At 39.1% G+C, this 15,482-nt stretch overlaps 1 pseudogene; it reads right to left on the bottom strand.

Moving 5' to 3' along the window:
* Positions 1-938: 938 nt before the first annotated feature.
* Positions 939-3,071, bottom strand: LOC102826345 (annotated as a pseudogene).
* Positions 3,072-15,482: the final 12,411 nt, after the last annotated feature.

Below are 15,482 nucleotides of genomic sequence, written 5' to 3'. Positions count from 1 at the left end.
GAGCATAGGTCCATAGCAGTGAAAAGGCTAGCGGTGGAAAGACTAAAGACTACAAATGGGTATAATGCAAAGTTCCATTATATCTACACTATACTTCAGTTAAAATAAACCCAGTGCACATAACTTGCCATATTATTTCATAACTCTTTTTCAATGAATGGGATACTATTTGGTTAAAAGATGGTGCTTATCCATCTCTACCTTATTGTAGTGGTGTACGGTGTACTGTTGAGCCAGCTTCCACTTACAGCTACCCTGTATAGGGTTTCTGAAGCTATAAATATTTATGGGAGAAGAAAATATCATCTTTCTCTTGTGGAGCAGCTGGTAGATTCAAATTGTTGACTTTGTGGTTAGCAGTCCAACTCATAATCCGTTAAGCTACCAGAGCTCCTTCTACCCCATCATTGTCATTGTTAAGTGTCATCGAGTCAGTTCTGACTCATAACAACCCTGTATAGGGTTTCCACAGGGTGGCTGGTGGGTTTGAACTGACAACCTTGAAAGTAGTAGTCCATTGTTTATCCTACAGCACCATACCAGGACTCCACCCCATATTTGGTATATTTAGCAAATTCTGGTTATCTTTATAATTAACTTTTTAATTTTTTTAATTTTATACACGAAACCACTGGTAATGCTGCCTATTGGAACCTTGGAGATCACACTGGAGTACATGTGGCCCGACACTTGGTGGGATGCATGGTGAGAAAAACAATGATTTGAGCTGCTGACATGATTACACAGCTAGGGTTTCCAACAGGGTTCCAGAGGTTGGCTTTGGCCACAGCTCTTATGACACAGTGAGACCATCAGAAGGTTGGGGAGAAGGGAGCTAACTACCAGAGGCCTTGTTGTACTGGTCTGACGTCTAAGGTTTCCGTCCGCATCAGGAGCAGAGGTCTAATTAGCTGACTGGAGGCTTGCCTGCCCACAGCTTAGTTGGCAACCAGGTTTCTGAACTTTTGGCCAGCAAACTTAGCCTTGCTGCCCAGCTCCTCTTCAGTTCTGAGGATCTGGTTGTACTTAACCAAGTGCTCAGATCAGCATGGTGCACCCGTCTTGATCTATCCAGTGCAGAGCCTCACAACCAGGTCAGCAATGAAGGTATACTCAATCTCCCCAGAATGATGAAACACCATGGATGGGGCCAGCTTGCACGCCTGAAGAGACTCAGTCATGGAGCCGATCTGGTTCACTCTGAGCAGGAGGCAGTTGCATGACTTCCCACTCACAGTCTTGGCAATTCACTTTGGGTTGGTCATTGTGAGATCGTCTCCCTACCACCTGGATCCCTGAAGTGGAAGTGAACTTTGTCCAAGCATCCCAGTCATCTTGGTCGAAGGCGTCCTCGATAGACACCACTGGGTAGTCCTTGATGAAGGACTTGTACAGGACTGCCAGCGGTCAGATGAGAGAGATATACCTGCTGGGGCCATCAAGAGACTTGAAGTCTAAGTCATACTTCCCAGAAGAGAAGAACTCCGAGGCAGCTACATCCATGCGGGTCATCACCTTGTCTGTGTAACCAGCTCTTCCAATGGCATTCTTAAGAAGCTCCAGGGCTTCTTTGCTCTCCAGGATATTAGGGGCAAACCTGCCTTCATCCCCCACTTTGGTAGCATCCTTTCTATGCTTCTCCTTGATGATGTTCTTCAGGTTTTGGTAAACCTCGACTCTGCTGCACATGGCTTCCTTGAAGTTTGATGTTCTGACGGGGAGGATCATGAACTCCTGAACGGCCAGCTTATTGTCGGCATAAGAGCCACCGTTGATCACATTGAAAGCAGGAACTGACAGGATGACTTCAGAATTGCCAGCCAAGTCAGCAATATGCCGGTACAGGGGGGACCCCCTTTCAACAGCTCCAGCCTTGCTGACAGCAAGGGACACATGCAGAATGGCACTGGGCCCAAATTTCGACTTTTTCTCAGCTCCATCCTTCTCTATCATCAGTTTGTCGATCTTCTCCTGTTACACAACGTTCAGCTTCTTGCTAACCAGGGCAGACGCAATCGTTTTATTGATGTACTCAACAGCCTTTGAGACAACTTTTCCCCAGATAGTTGGTCTTGTCATTGTCCCAGAACTCCAGGGTCTCATAGATACCAGTTGAGGCAGCACTGGATACAGCAGCTCTGAAGAGACCTTTTAGGGTGTAAAGATCAACCTCAACAGTGGGATTTCCACTGGAGTCAAAGGTCTGTCTGACATGAATCTTGAGAATGCATATGGTGACTTTCTGGTCACTAGTTTTTGTTGCTCAGAAAGGAAGTGAAGGGTGCTGCAGACACCAAAGCGAGGGTTAGGTGAGCGATAACATACAGGCACTGTGACTCCCCAAGTACCTCTATAATTACCATTTGCTTTATATATTTTTTTCAAAACACCAACCTAACTGGAACTACTCTTATCCTAATTTGTCTCTCTTTCTAGCTTTGTTGTTGTTGTTAAGTGTCATCAAGTCAGTTCTGACTCATAGTCACCCTGTATGGGTTTCTGAGGAACAGCTGGTGAGCTTGAATTGCCAACTTTGCAGTTCAAAATTTGCAGTCCAGTCCATTAATCCACAGCACCACAATTCCCAGAAGAATACCTGTTCTCCACTCCCCCAACACTTACTTTTTAAAAATACATATAACACTTAAATAAGGAAACAAAAACTGTTCAAAGGCACTAGTGTCGTGTCAAGGATCTAGTTTTTTCAGGATCTCAGCATACTGTCTTCTTCGGTATTGAGAATAATAATGGTCATGGAAGTATCCCTCAAGTATCTGACCGATTTCTAGGGAGTGAGTGAGGCCCTCAAGGGAGTAATTACAATGCTGGAAGCAATGCTACAGGTATTTCAATTACCAACAGGGTCACCATAGTAGATGGGTTTCGGTAGAGCTTCCAAACTAAGACAGACTAAGAAGAAAGGCCTGGTGATATATTTCCAAAATTAGCCAATGTAAACCCTATGGATCACAATAGAAAGTGGTCCAATCAAGTGTTGGGAGATGAGTCCCCTAAGTTGATGGTTACTCAAAATACACAGTGCTCACGACAAAGGACTGAAACATACCCATGATCCTAAAGATGGTGTAGGGCCAGACACTGTTTTGTTTTGTTGTACATGGGAACACCGTGAATTGGAGCCAACTGGATTGCAACTTACAATGAAGGTAATACAAGTTTATAACTGAAGGGGCATCATGACAATTCTACTACTAAGAGCATAAAACTGAGGAAAAAGTAGCCAAGTTTTCAGCATTGAACATTTAATTGAGCACTCAGTTATGTTCTCTACTTCATCTAAGCAGATGTAAAATTGTTCTTTTGAGATTAACATCTTATTTCAATAGATAGATGTTTTACACATTTTGATACCTTGACTTATATAATTATACTCAGAATTTATCATTGGAATCATATCCTAACAGCTATGTAAAACTTCAATTTTTATAATACTACTTCGCATGTGCTATGGAGTCTTCCTAACAACTATGCAAAGAATATCAACCAGATATTTAAATTACTAATTATTACTCATTTTGCATATTAGAGTATGTGATTGGAATTTGTGATTTCCAAGAGTTCCAATTTTTAAAACTTTATAAAATCTCTATTCCATTTAGCCTAAACTTGATTGTGAGCACCTGAAAAGTGAAAACATGTCTTTTTCATCTATTGTAGTATAGTAAATTATACTTGGCAGATAAAAAAAAAAGTTTTCAGATTTAATTAAATATGTTATAACGCTTATGCAATGCTTAGTTATAAAAATGTGGACTCTTCATCCCTGTACACTTGATTTCTTTCTAGTCCTTTATCTTGGCATAATAAATTCTCCAAATATAACCTTTACCACCACACATCTGTCAGTTTGTTGTACTCTGATGGTTTGTGTGTTGCTATGAAACTGGAAACTATGCCACTGATGTTTCAAATACCAGCAGGTCACCCATGGTGAATAGGTTTCAGCAGAGTCTCCAGATTAAACACAGACTAGAAAGAAGGAATAGGCAATCCATTTCTGAGGGATTAATACAAAAACTTTATGAATAGCAATAAAACATTATGTGATATAGTGACAGAGGATGAGCCTCTCATGTTGGAAGGCACTTAAAATATGACTGAGGAAGTGTTGTCTCCTCAAAGTATGGTTGCCCTGAATGATGTGGATGTAGTAATGCTTTCAAGACTTTTATTTGCTTATGTAGCACAACTCAAAATAAGAAGAAACGATTGTAAACATTCATTAATATATGCTGGGAATGACAAATTCTAGAGGAATGGTATTGTATTCACCATCAAAAAGAAGATTTGAGGATCTATCTTAAAGTACAGTGATAGGATAATATCTACACATCTACAAGAAAGACCAGTTAAAACAACTATTATTCAAATTATGCACCAATTTCTCTAGTCTGAAATTGATCAGGCATGCAATCAAGATGCATTGATAATTATGGATGGTTGGAATGTGAAAGATGAAAACAAAGAGGAGGGAGGGATCAGTAGTTGGAAATTTTTGTCTTGGTGACAGAAATGTTGCGGGAGAGTCCATGATAGAATTTTGCAAGACGAATGACTTCTTTATTACAAATGCCTTTTCTCAACAATTTAGACAGCAACTACACACATGGGTCTCACCAGATGAAATACACAGGAATCAAATTAACCAAATCTGTGGTTTAATTTGATTAAAGAAATGATGAAGAAGCTCAATACTATCAACCAAAACAAGGCCAGGGACCAACTGTGGAACAGACCATAAATTGTTCATATGCAAGTTTAGGTTGAAGTTGAAGAAAAGTAAATATTGGGAAAAATGGGAATTCCAGAACAATTAATTGTGCTCATGAAGAATCTGTACCAAGTGGCAGTTGTTTGAACAGAATAAGGGCATACTGCATGGTTTAAAACATGAAAGATGTACATCTGGATTATATCCTTTAGACATAAATATTCAATCTATATGGTAAGAAAATAATCTGAGGAGCTGGAATACGTGAAGAAAAATACAGCATAGAACTGAAGGAAATTTTACTAACAACCTGTGATATGCAGATGACAGAACCTTGCTTGCTGAAAGGAAAGAGGACTTGAGGCACTTCCTGATAAATATCAAGGAATACAACCTTAAGTATGGATTACAACTCAAATGAAAAGAAAACAGAAATCCTCACAACTGAACCAGCAAGCAACATCATGATAAACAGAGAAAAAAATTGAAGTTGGTAAGCATTTTATTTTACTTGGATCCATAATCAACACCCATGGAAGCTGCAGTCAGAAATCCAAAGGACACAATGCATTGAGCAAACCTGGTGCAGATCTCTTTAAAATGTTAAGGAGCAAAGGTGTCACTTTGAAAACTAACCTGCTGGAAGTCATGGTATTTTCAATCAATTAATATCTGTGAAAACTGGACATTGAATAAGGAAGACCAGAGAAGTAATGCATTTGAATAATGGTGTTGATGAAGAATATTTTGGAAGAGGTATTCTTCCAACAAGGAGCTCTGGTAGCATAGTGGTTACAAATCGGGCTGCAACCCCTAGGTCGGCAGTTCAAAACTTCCAACGGTTCCGTGGGAGAAAGATGAGGCGTTCTGCTCCCATAAAGATTTAAAGCCTTGGAAACCCTATGCAGGGTCACTATGAGTCGGAACCGACTCTATGGTACTTAACAACAACAACAACATTCTTCTAACAAGATGGATTGGCACAGTGGCAGCAGCAATGGGCTCAAGCGTAGCAAAGATTGTGAAGCTGGTGCAGGACCGGGCAGGGTTTCATTCTGTTGTGTATAAGGTCGCTATAAGCCAGTACGAACTTGACTGCACCTAACAACAAAAATAATAGCCAGAATGTCTTAGAAGCAAGGAAGGTAATACTTAGTCTCATGTACTTTGTACCTGCTATCAGGAGGGACCAGTCCTTGGAAAAGAACATCATGCTTGGTAAAGTGGAGGGTCAGTGCAAAAGAGGAAGTCCCCCCACAAGATGGATTAACACAGTGACTCAACACTGGTCTCAAATATAACAATTGTGAGTATGGTGCAAGACCAAGCAATGTTTCGTTCTGTTGGGTATAAGGTCTTTGTGAGTTGAGACCAACTGAACAACACCTAACAACAACAGCTATTTCTTGAAGACTTATTCTCTTGCAACCCCCTTGAGTACTTTCTTGTACACCTCACTTACATTGGTTCTGGGTGGGGTAGTAGGTATCCTATATCCTTACCTCATTTCTCACTAATTGCAGAGTCGATGGTCCATCACTAAGGGATGCTGTTCCTTTTCCAAAACCCTAGGGACCAGATGTATTTCAAAATTTGGATCTGTTTGTTTTTTATTTCAAAATGTAACACAATAACACACATGCACACAAATATACCACCTATTATAGAATATGTTGTTTGCAAGCACATAGGTATTTATGCAGCAAAACACATGAATATTCACACTGAAGAGGCTACATCGAAAACATAAGTAACCTCATATCAAATCAGGTCAGGTTTTTCTACCAAGCAAATTTGAGAACCAAACTAAAGAAAAATCTTTTGGTTTTAGGTCTTCTTGTATTTTGGATTGGTTTTGAGTCTTAGGAAATTACCTCTGAATATAGACCTTTTATTTAGTTACTCCTCTTGCATCCCATAATATTTAGTAGTAAAACATCAACACTGGTTAAATACAAGAATAAGTCAAAAAGTATTGCTAATAGATTTCCAGTGCATACATGCATGGGGCTTTTTCCAAACAAAATGTGTTTAAACATGTCTCTGCAATGTGTGGATGGCTGTAGACAAGCTCTCTTAGTATTACACTTGTTTTAGACTTGTTAGGGGACCTTCAATAAAAAGATCTAATCAAAACAGTGACTTCCAAGGGGATCTGCTGGGCCAGTTAAGTTCAAGACACAGATCCAGCTCACAAGATTATAGGGTTAAAACAAACCTCAACTCTTTCTCATGCCCCTTATCAATTTCAAGTCACATCAAATGACATATTGCATTAGGTAAATCTGCTGCAGAAGTCATTTTTTAAAGTATAAAAAGCAAAAATTGTCACTTTAAAGATAGGTGTGCTTGACCCAAGCCATGGTCTTTTCAGAAATAGGAATAATAAGGAAACCTTATTTAGAAATGAATAAGAACTCCAAAGAATTAATGCCTTTGAATTATGGTGTTGCCAAAAAATATTGAATACACTTGTTCTTATTGTTTAGTGCTGTTGAGTCGATTCTGACCCATAACGACCCTGTATAGGGTTTCTGAGGAGCAGCTGGTGAGCTTGAACTGCTGACCTTGCAGTTCAAATGGCTTTGCGGTCTGGCACAATAACCTACAGCACTACACCAGGACTCCATTGAATAGGGACTGTCAAAAGAAACAAATGTGTCTTAGAAGAAATACAGCCATAATGTTCCTTAAAAAGAAGCATGGCAAGACTTCACCTCATATAGTGTGGACATGTTATCTGGAGGGATTTGTCCCTGAAGAAGAACATCATGCTTGGCAAAATAGAGAGCCAGTGAGAAAAGGTCCTCAATGAGATAGACTGACATGTTGTTGTTGTTGCTAGGTGCCACTGAGTCAGTACTAACCCATAGCGACCTTATGTACAGCAGAACAAAACACTGCCTGATCCTGGGCCAACCTCACTACTGTTGCCACTCTTGAGTCCATCGATGCTGCCACTTGGCCAATCCATCTCATTGGGGGGTCTTCCTCTTTTTCTCTGATCCTCCACCTTACCAAACATGATATCCTTCTCCAGCGACTGGTCCCTCCTGACAATATGTCTGAAGTATAGGAGACGAAGCTTGGCCATCTTGGCCTCCAAGGAGCCCTCTGGCTGCATTTATACTGACATAGTGGATGTAAAAGTGGGCTTAAGCATCGCAATGACTGTGAGGATGGAACAGGACTGGGCAGTATTTTATTTCATTATATGTGGAATTGCTATGAATTGGAACTGACTCAATGGCACATAACAACAACAGCACCGAATCACCCACCTAACAGGACCAGGGGGAGATACTCATCTTATTCTGCCACCCTGTAGTGTGGAGGATAATTCACTGGACTGCAAAATTGGCTTGAGTCACAAGGTTGGCAGCTCAAACTCACCAGCTGCCCCTCGGAAACCCTATACAGGGTCGTTATAAGTCAGAACTAATTTGACAGCACTAAACAACAACAACAATTATCTTCATGAGTGATTTCATGCTTTTCATTTGCTATTTTTCCAGAGTAGGAGTTCTTAAGCAGAATTTTCTATATTAGACATTGCCAGGGAACAGAGGTTATTTGTGGGGATGTAAGCCAGGAAAGAAAATGAGACACAATTAAGAAAAGTAAGAATTGTCTTTGAACTGCAGGAAACAATTAGAGTGTTAGGCTGTTTGAGTTTCAAGCAAGCTTTTACTTTGGAGGCATCAAGGCAAGAAAAGTCAGCTCATCAGGGAAACCCCCTTCTAGGACTGAAACTTACAGGGAACCCACAAGCAGTCTAATATGCCTGCTGGTGACCACCTGGGTCTACTTGTGAGTGAAAGTGGAGGACATGCACCAATGAGGACATTCACTGAGTTTTACCATGTTCCATTGGCACCCATTGTCCTTGAGATAAGAGAGAGAAAAGGAAGGGTGGGTTGATCTGAAGTTTTGGGTAGATGTGTGAACTCCTGAGCCCATGAGCACTGACCTAGCCACTGGGGGCTAGGGCTAAGAGTGAAGCAGCCAGCTGGCCTTAAGTGCAGAGAGGTATTCATAAACTCACAAACTTGCAGCAACTACCTATTTGACCTAGCTTGGATTATAGTTGACCAGAACTTGACCTGAGGAAGATAAAGATGTTTGATACTGTACACAAGTGCAAATTGCTACAAAATTTAATGAACTAGATTTTGCTTATGAATGTAGTGACTCAAAATTCCAACTGAAATGGAAGGATTCTTCATATCAAGGAATAAGCTTGTTTCCTCAGTGTACTAGGTTGATAGAGACAAGAAATTTAGACATTGACTCTCAAAAATGGGGAGGGGGGTCTATAAAGGCAGGAAGCGGCTGGCTAATAAGTATTCATGAATGTAATTAGTTTTAGAAAGGGGGGAGAAGAAAAAAAAGGGTTGCCTTTGACTTAAGCTCTAGGGAAAGTAAGTCATTGACAGGCAAACAATACTAGCTTTCCAGATATTCTTTAACTTATACAACATTTGCAAGGATGATAATCATTTCCCATACCTTATCAAATATCACTTACACCTACTAAACTCTTTGGCAAATGAATTTATTTTTTAGATATAGTCACACAAATTCAGATATTATTAACATGCATAAAGATATGTAGAGGGGTGGGATGGAACATTGATTCTCTCATTAAAAAGTTTCCATCCTCCTTTAGCATTCTTTCCCAGTTCTGTAACAATCATTCCCATCCAATCAGTTGGTTTAGCCAAAAAAACAAAAGGTGTTTTTGACTTTGTTCTTTCATTCACTCAAATATCCAGTCCATCACTAATTTCTATCTTTGCCACTTCCAAAATAGACCCTAAATCAGTCCATAGTGTTTATCTCCATTGCTACTCTGTTAATCGGATTCACATTGTCTCTTTCTTGGTTGACTGCAATAATCTCTCAACTGTCCTTCCTGCTCCCACTTTTATTCCTGTACAATATAGTCTTCACACCTCAGTCAGGATGATACTTCTTTCCAAATGTAAATCAGACATGTCAATGTTTCACTCAAAACCATCCAATGTCTTCCATTTGTCTTTCAAATAAAATGTGAATCTATTACACTATCTATAATGAACTGAATGGAGGTCTTCAAAGAGATGTGTCCACATCCTGAGCTCTGAACTTGTGATTGTTCTTCTATTTGGGAGGAGCCTTGGTGGCATAGCACTTGGCTATTAAATAATAAAAATTTGGTTCTTGAACCCTCCCAGCAATTCCATGGGAGAAAGACCTGGCAATCTGTTTTTGTGAAGTTGACAGTCCTGGAAAGCTTTTTGGGAAAAAGGGTCTTTGCAGATGTAATTTAGGATATTGAGATGAAGAGATAATTCTATCTGGGTGTGTTCCAAATCCAATGACCAATGTCCTTAGAAGAAGAAGAGAGAGAGAGGAGAAGACTATGTAAGTATGAAAGCAGAACTTGAACTGATACAGCCATAAATTTAGTTATTCCAGGACAACCATCAGAAGATGGAAGAGGCAAGGAATGAATTATCTGTTTCCAGTCCTGAGAGTCTGAACTTCTGGCTTCCAAAACTTTGAGAGAATAAATTTGTTTTAAGCTACTCAGTTTGTGGTAATTTGTTATAGTAGCCTAGAAATGAGTACTGTGCTTATATGAGGTGACCCCTGCTTTTCAATTTCTCTTTTACACTTTCCCTCTTAGGTCACACTACTTCAACCACTTAGAATAATATGAGATTTGAAGGTTAATTTGACACATTCAGCACTGAATATATTGTTATTGTTGGTAAGTGCCTTCTAGTCAGTTACAACTCATAGAAACACTGTATAGGGTTTCTGTTACTACTTGTCTTCAGTTTGCCATATTGTAGTTGTATGGGTTGTAATGCTGGAAGCTGCACCACTGGTATTTAAAATACCAGCAGAGTCATCCATAATGGACAGGTTTCAACTGAGTTTTAAGACTAAGATAGATTAGGAAGAAGGACAGGAAGACTAATTTGAATGTTTAGCCACTGAAAATCTTAGGCATAGCAGCAGAACATTGTCAGATATAGTGTCAGGAGATAAAAACATTATGAATAACACCAGACTATTATCAGATATAATGCTGACAGATGAGCCCCTCAAGTTGGAAGGTACTCAAAATACGACTGAGGATGAGTTACCTCTTCAAAATAAAGTTAACTGTGATAACATGAATGGAGTTAAACTTTCAGGACCTTCATTTACTGATGAGATACAACTCAAAATGAGGAGAAACAGTTACAAACATCCTATAATAACTGGAATGTGGAATTTATGAAGTATGAATCTAGGAATATTGGAAGTTATCAAAAATAAAATAGAATACATAAAGATCAATATCGTATGATGTGTTATTGTTGTTAAGTACCATCGAGTCAGTTTTGACCTATAGCGACTCTGTATAAGGTTTCCTAGGAGTGACTGGTGAACTTGAACTACCAACCTTGCTGTTCCAACCGTCTTTGCAGTCTAGTGCATTAACCAGGTACTCCATCCAAAGTGCACTGGTATTGGCCATTTTGAATCAGACAATCATATGGTTTGCTATACAGGAATGACAAATTAAAGAGGAATGGTGTTGCATTCATCTTTAAAAAGGACATTTCAAGATTATTCTTGAATTACAATGCTGTCTATGATAGGATAATGGCACTGTAGGATAAGCACTGGACTGTGAAGCACAAGGTCAGGGGTTCAAGATCCTTGGAAACAGAGTAGCTATGAGTCAGAACCAACGTGACAACACTTAACAGCAACAACAACACCAAGGAAGATCACTTAATACCACTTATTATTCAAATTTGTGTACCAACCACTAAAGCCAGTGATGATGAAATTAAAGAATTCTGCCAACTTCTTTTATCTGAACTGTATCACACAGGCAAGCAAGATCTATTGATCATTACTGGTGATTGAAATGTGAAGGTTGGAAACAAAGAGGAAGGATTAAGAGTTGGAAAATGCAGCCTTGGTGATAGAAATGATGCTGGGAATTGCATGATAGATAGAATTTTGTAAGACCAATGACTTCTTCATTGCAAATATCTTTTTTTAAACAACATAAACGGCAACTACACACATGGACTTCACAAATGAAATACACAGGAATCAAATTGACTCCATGTGTGGGAAGAGATTCTGGGAAAGTTCAATATTATCAGCCAAAAACTGCTAAAAAAAAAAAAAAAAAAAAGACTGTGGAACTGCTAATATGCAAGTTCAAGCTGAAGATGAAGAAAATTTAAACAAGTCCACGAGAGCCATGACCTTGAAACTAACCTCCCCTCCCCCAATTTAGAAACCATCTTAAGAACAGAGTTGATACATTAGACACTAATAACCAAAGACCAGAAGGCTGTGGGATGACATCAAGAACATCTGCAGGAAGAAAGCAAAAGGTCATTAGAAAGACAGGAAAGAGAAGAAATCAACATGGATTTCAGACTCTAAATTTTGGACTCCAGAATAGAGATGCTAAAACAAATGGAAGAAATAAGGAAATCAAAGAGTTGAATAGAAAATTTCAAAGGGCAGCCTGAGAAGACAAAGACAAGTATGATGATGAAATGTGCAAAGACCTGGAGCTAGAAAATCAAAACAGAAGAACAAGCTCAGTGTTTCTCAAGCTGAAAGAATTGAAGAAAAAAATTCAAGCCTCCACTTGAAATATTGAAGGATTCTTTGAGCAAAATATTGAATGATCCAGAAAGCATCAAAAGAAGATGGAAGGAATACACAGAATCATTGTACCAAAAAGAAATGGGCAATGTGCAACCATTTCAGGAGGTGGCATATGATCAAGAACCAATGGTATTGAAGGAAAAAGTCCAAGATGCATTGATGGCATTGGTGAAAAACAAGGCTCCAGGAATTTATGGAATACAAACTTTGTTGAAATATGTCAACAAACTAATGTAGCACTGCAGAAATTCACTCATTTATGCCAAGAAACTTGGAAGACAACTACCTGGTCAACTGATTTGAAGAGATCTATATTTGTGTCCATTCCAAAGCAATGTAGAATTCTTCTAACAATATCATTAATATTACATGCAAGTAAAATTTTGCTGAAGAAAATCCAAGAACGGCTGCAACAGTACATCAACCGGGTAGTGCCAGATTCAGACGAGGTGTAGAACTAGGGATATAATTGCTGATGTCAGATGGGCCTTGGCTGAAAGAAGATAATACCATAAAGATGCTTACTTGTGCTTTTTTGACTGTGCGGATCATGGCAATCAGTGGATAACATTGCGAAGAATGAGTATTCCAAAACACTTCATTGTGCTCATGAGGAACCTGTACATAGACCAAGAGGCAGTCATTTGAATAGAACAAAGGGATACTGCATAATTTAAAATCAGGAAAGTTGTGTGCTAAGGTCATATTCTTTCACCATATTTAATCAATCTGTATGCTGAAAAACAGTCTGACAAATTGGGTCATATGAAGACAAACATGGCTGGTATCCTGACTGGAGAAGAATAATTAACAACTTGCAGTATGCAAATGATACAACTTGCTTGCTTGGAAGCGAAAAGGATTTAAAATATGTATTGATGCAATCAAACACTATAGCCTTAATTATGGTTAGCCATTGTGTCACCAAGACTCCTTAATAGGGACTTAACAAAACCCAAACCAAACTCACTGCCATTGAGTCGATTCCAGTTTATAAGTAATCCTATACACAGTTTTCAAAACTATAAATGTTTACGGGAGCAAAAAGAACTCACCTTTCTTCCACAATACAGGGTTTCAACAGCCAACCTTGGAGTTAGCAGTCAAGTACTTATCCTACAGTGCCACCTGGACTAATAGGGGCCAACCTCACAATTGTTACATTTGAACCCATTGATGCTGCCACTATGTCAGTCCATCTCATGGGAGGTCTTCCTCTTTTTCTCCAACCTTCCACTTTACCAAACATGATATCCTTCTACAGCGGCTGGTCCCTCCTGACAATATGTCCGAAGTATGAAAGACGAAGTCTGGCCATCCTGGCCTCCATGGAACACTCTGGATGCACTTCTTCCAACACAGATTTATTTGTTCTTCTGGCAGTTCATGGTACTTTCAATATTCTCCTCCAACACCATAACTCAAAGGCATCAATTCTTCTACAGTCTTCCTTATTCACTATCCAACTTTTGCATGCATATGAAGTTACTGAAAATACCATGGCTTGAGTCAGGTGCATTAGTCCTCAAACTAACTGACATCTTTGCTCTTCAACACTTTAAAGGTCATGTGCAACAGATTTTCCCAATGCAATAGGCCATTTGATTTTCTGACTGCTGTTTCCATGAGTGTTGATTGTTGATCCAAGCAAAAGGAAGTCATTGATAACTTCAATCTTTTCTCCATTTATATGGTTGGTATTTATTGGTCCAGAGTGAGGATTTTTGTTTTCTTTACATTGAGGTGCAACCCATACCAAAGGCTGTGGTCTTTGATCTTCATCAATAAGTATTTTAATCCTCTTCACTTTCAGCAAGCAAGGTTGTATCATCTGCATATTGCAGATTGTTAATAAGCCTTCTTCCAATTCTAATGCCACATTTTTCTTCATATAATCCAGCTTCTCTGAATATTTGTTCAGCCTACAGATTGAAAAGGTATGGTGAAAGACTACAAGCCTGGTGCATACCTTTCCTAATTTTAAACCATTCGATGTTCCATTGTTCTGTCCCAACAACTGCCTCTTGGTCATGAGCTTCCTCATGAACACAATTAAGCATTCCAGAATACTCATACTTCGCAATGTTGTCCATAGCTTGTCATGATCCACACAATCAAAAGCTTTTGCATAGTCAATAAAGCACAAGTAAACATCTTTCTGATATTCTCTGCTTCTAGCCACAATCCTTCTGACATCAGCAATGATATCCCTCGTTCCACATCCTCTTCTGAAACCAGCTTGAATCTCTGAAAGTTCTCTGTAAATATAAGGTTGCAGCTGTTTCTGTCTTACCTTTAGTAAAACTTTACTCACATGGGGTATCAGTGATATTGTTTGATGATTTCCTCATTTGGCTGGGTCATCTCTCTTTGGAACGGGTGCAAATACAGATTTCTTCCAGTCAGTTGATGAGGTAGTTGTCTTCCAAATTTCTTGGCATAGTTGGCTGAGTGCCTCCAGTGCCACTTCACTTTGTTGAAACATTTCAATTTTTATTCCATCAATTCCCAATGCCTTGTAATTTGCCAATGCCTTCAATGCACCTTGGACTTCTTCCTGCAGGATCATGGGCTCTCAATCATATGCTCCATCTTGAAATGTTTGAACATCAACCATTTCTTGTTGGTACAGTGATTCTGTGTATTCCTTCAATTTTCTTTTGATGCTTTCTGCATCATTCAATAATTTGCTCACAGAATCCTTCAATACTACAAGTGGAGGTTTGAATTTTTTTCTTCAGTTCCCTCAGCATGAGAAATGCTGAGCATATTCTTCTCTTTTCATTTTCTAACTACAGAATCTTTGCACATTTTGTTATAATATTTGACGTTGTCTTCTTGAGCTGAACCTTAAATTTTTCTGCTCAGCTCTTGTACCTCCTCACTTCTTCCATTTGCTTTAGCATCTCTACTCTGGGGAGCAAGTTGCAGAGTCTCTTCTGACATCCATTTTGGTATTTCCCTTTTTTCTTGTCTTCTCAATAACTTTTTGCTTTCTTCTTGTATGATGTTTTTGATGTCACACCACAACTCTTCTTGTCTTTGGTCTTTAGTGTCTAATGCTTCAATTTAT

The sequence above is a fragment of the Chrysochloris asiatica genome, unplaced genomic scaffold (assembly GCF_000296735.1).
Source record: "Chrysochloris asiatica unplaced genomic scaffold, ChrAsi1.0 scaffold00039, whole genome shotgun sequence".
Taxonomy (NCBI): Eukaryota; Metazoa; Chordata; class Mammalia; order Afrosoricida; family Chrysochloridae; genus Chrysochloris; species Chrysochloris asiatica.
This window is presented reverse-complemented; position numbering and strand designations above follow the sequence as displayed.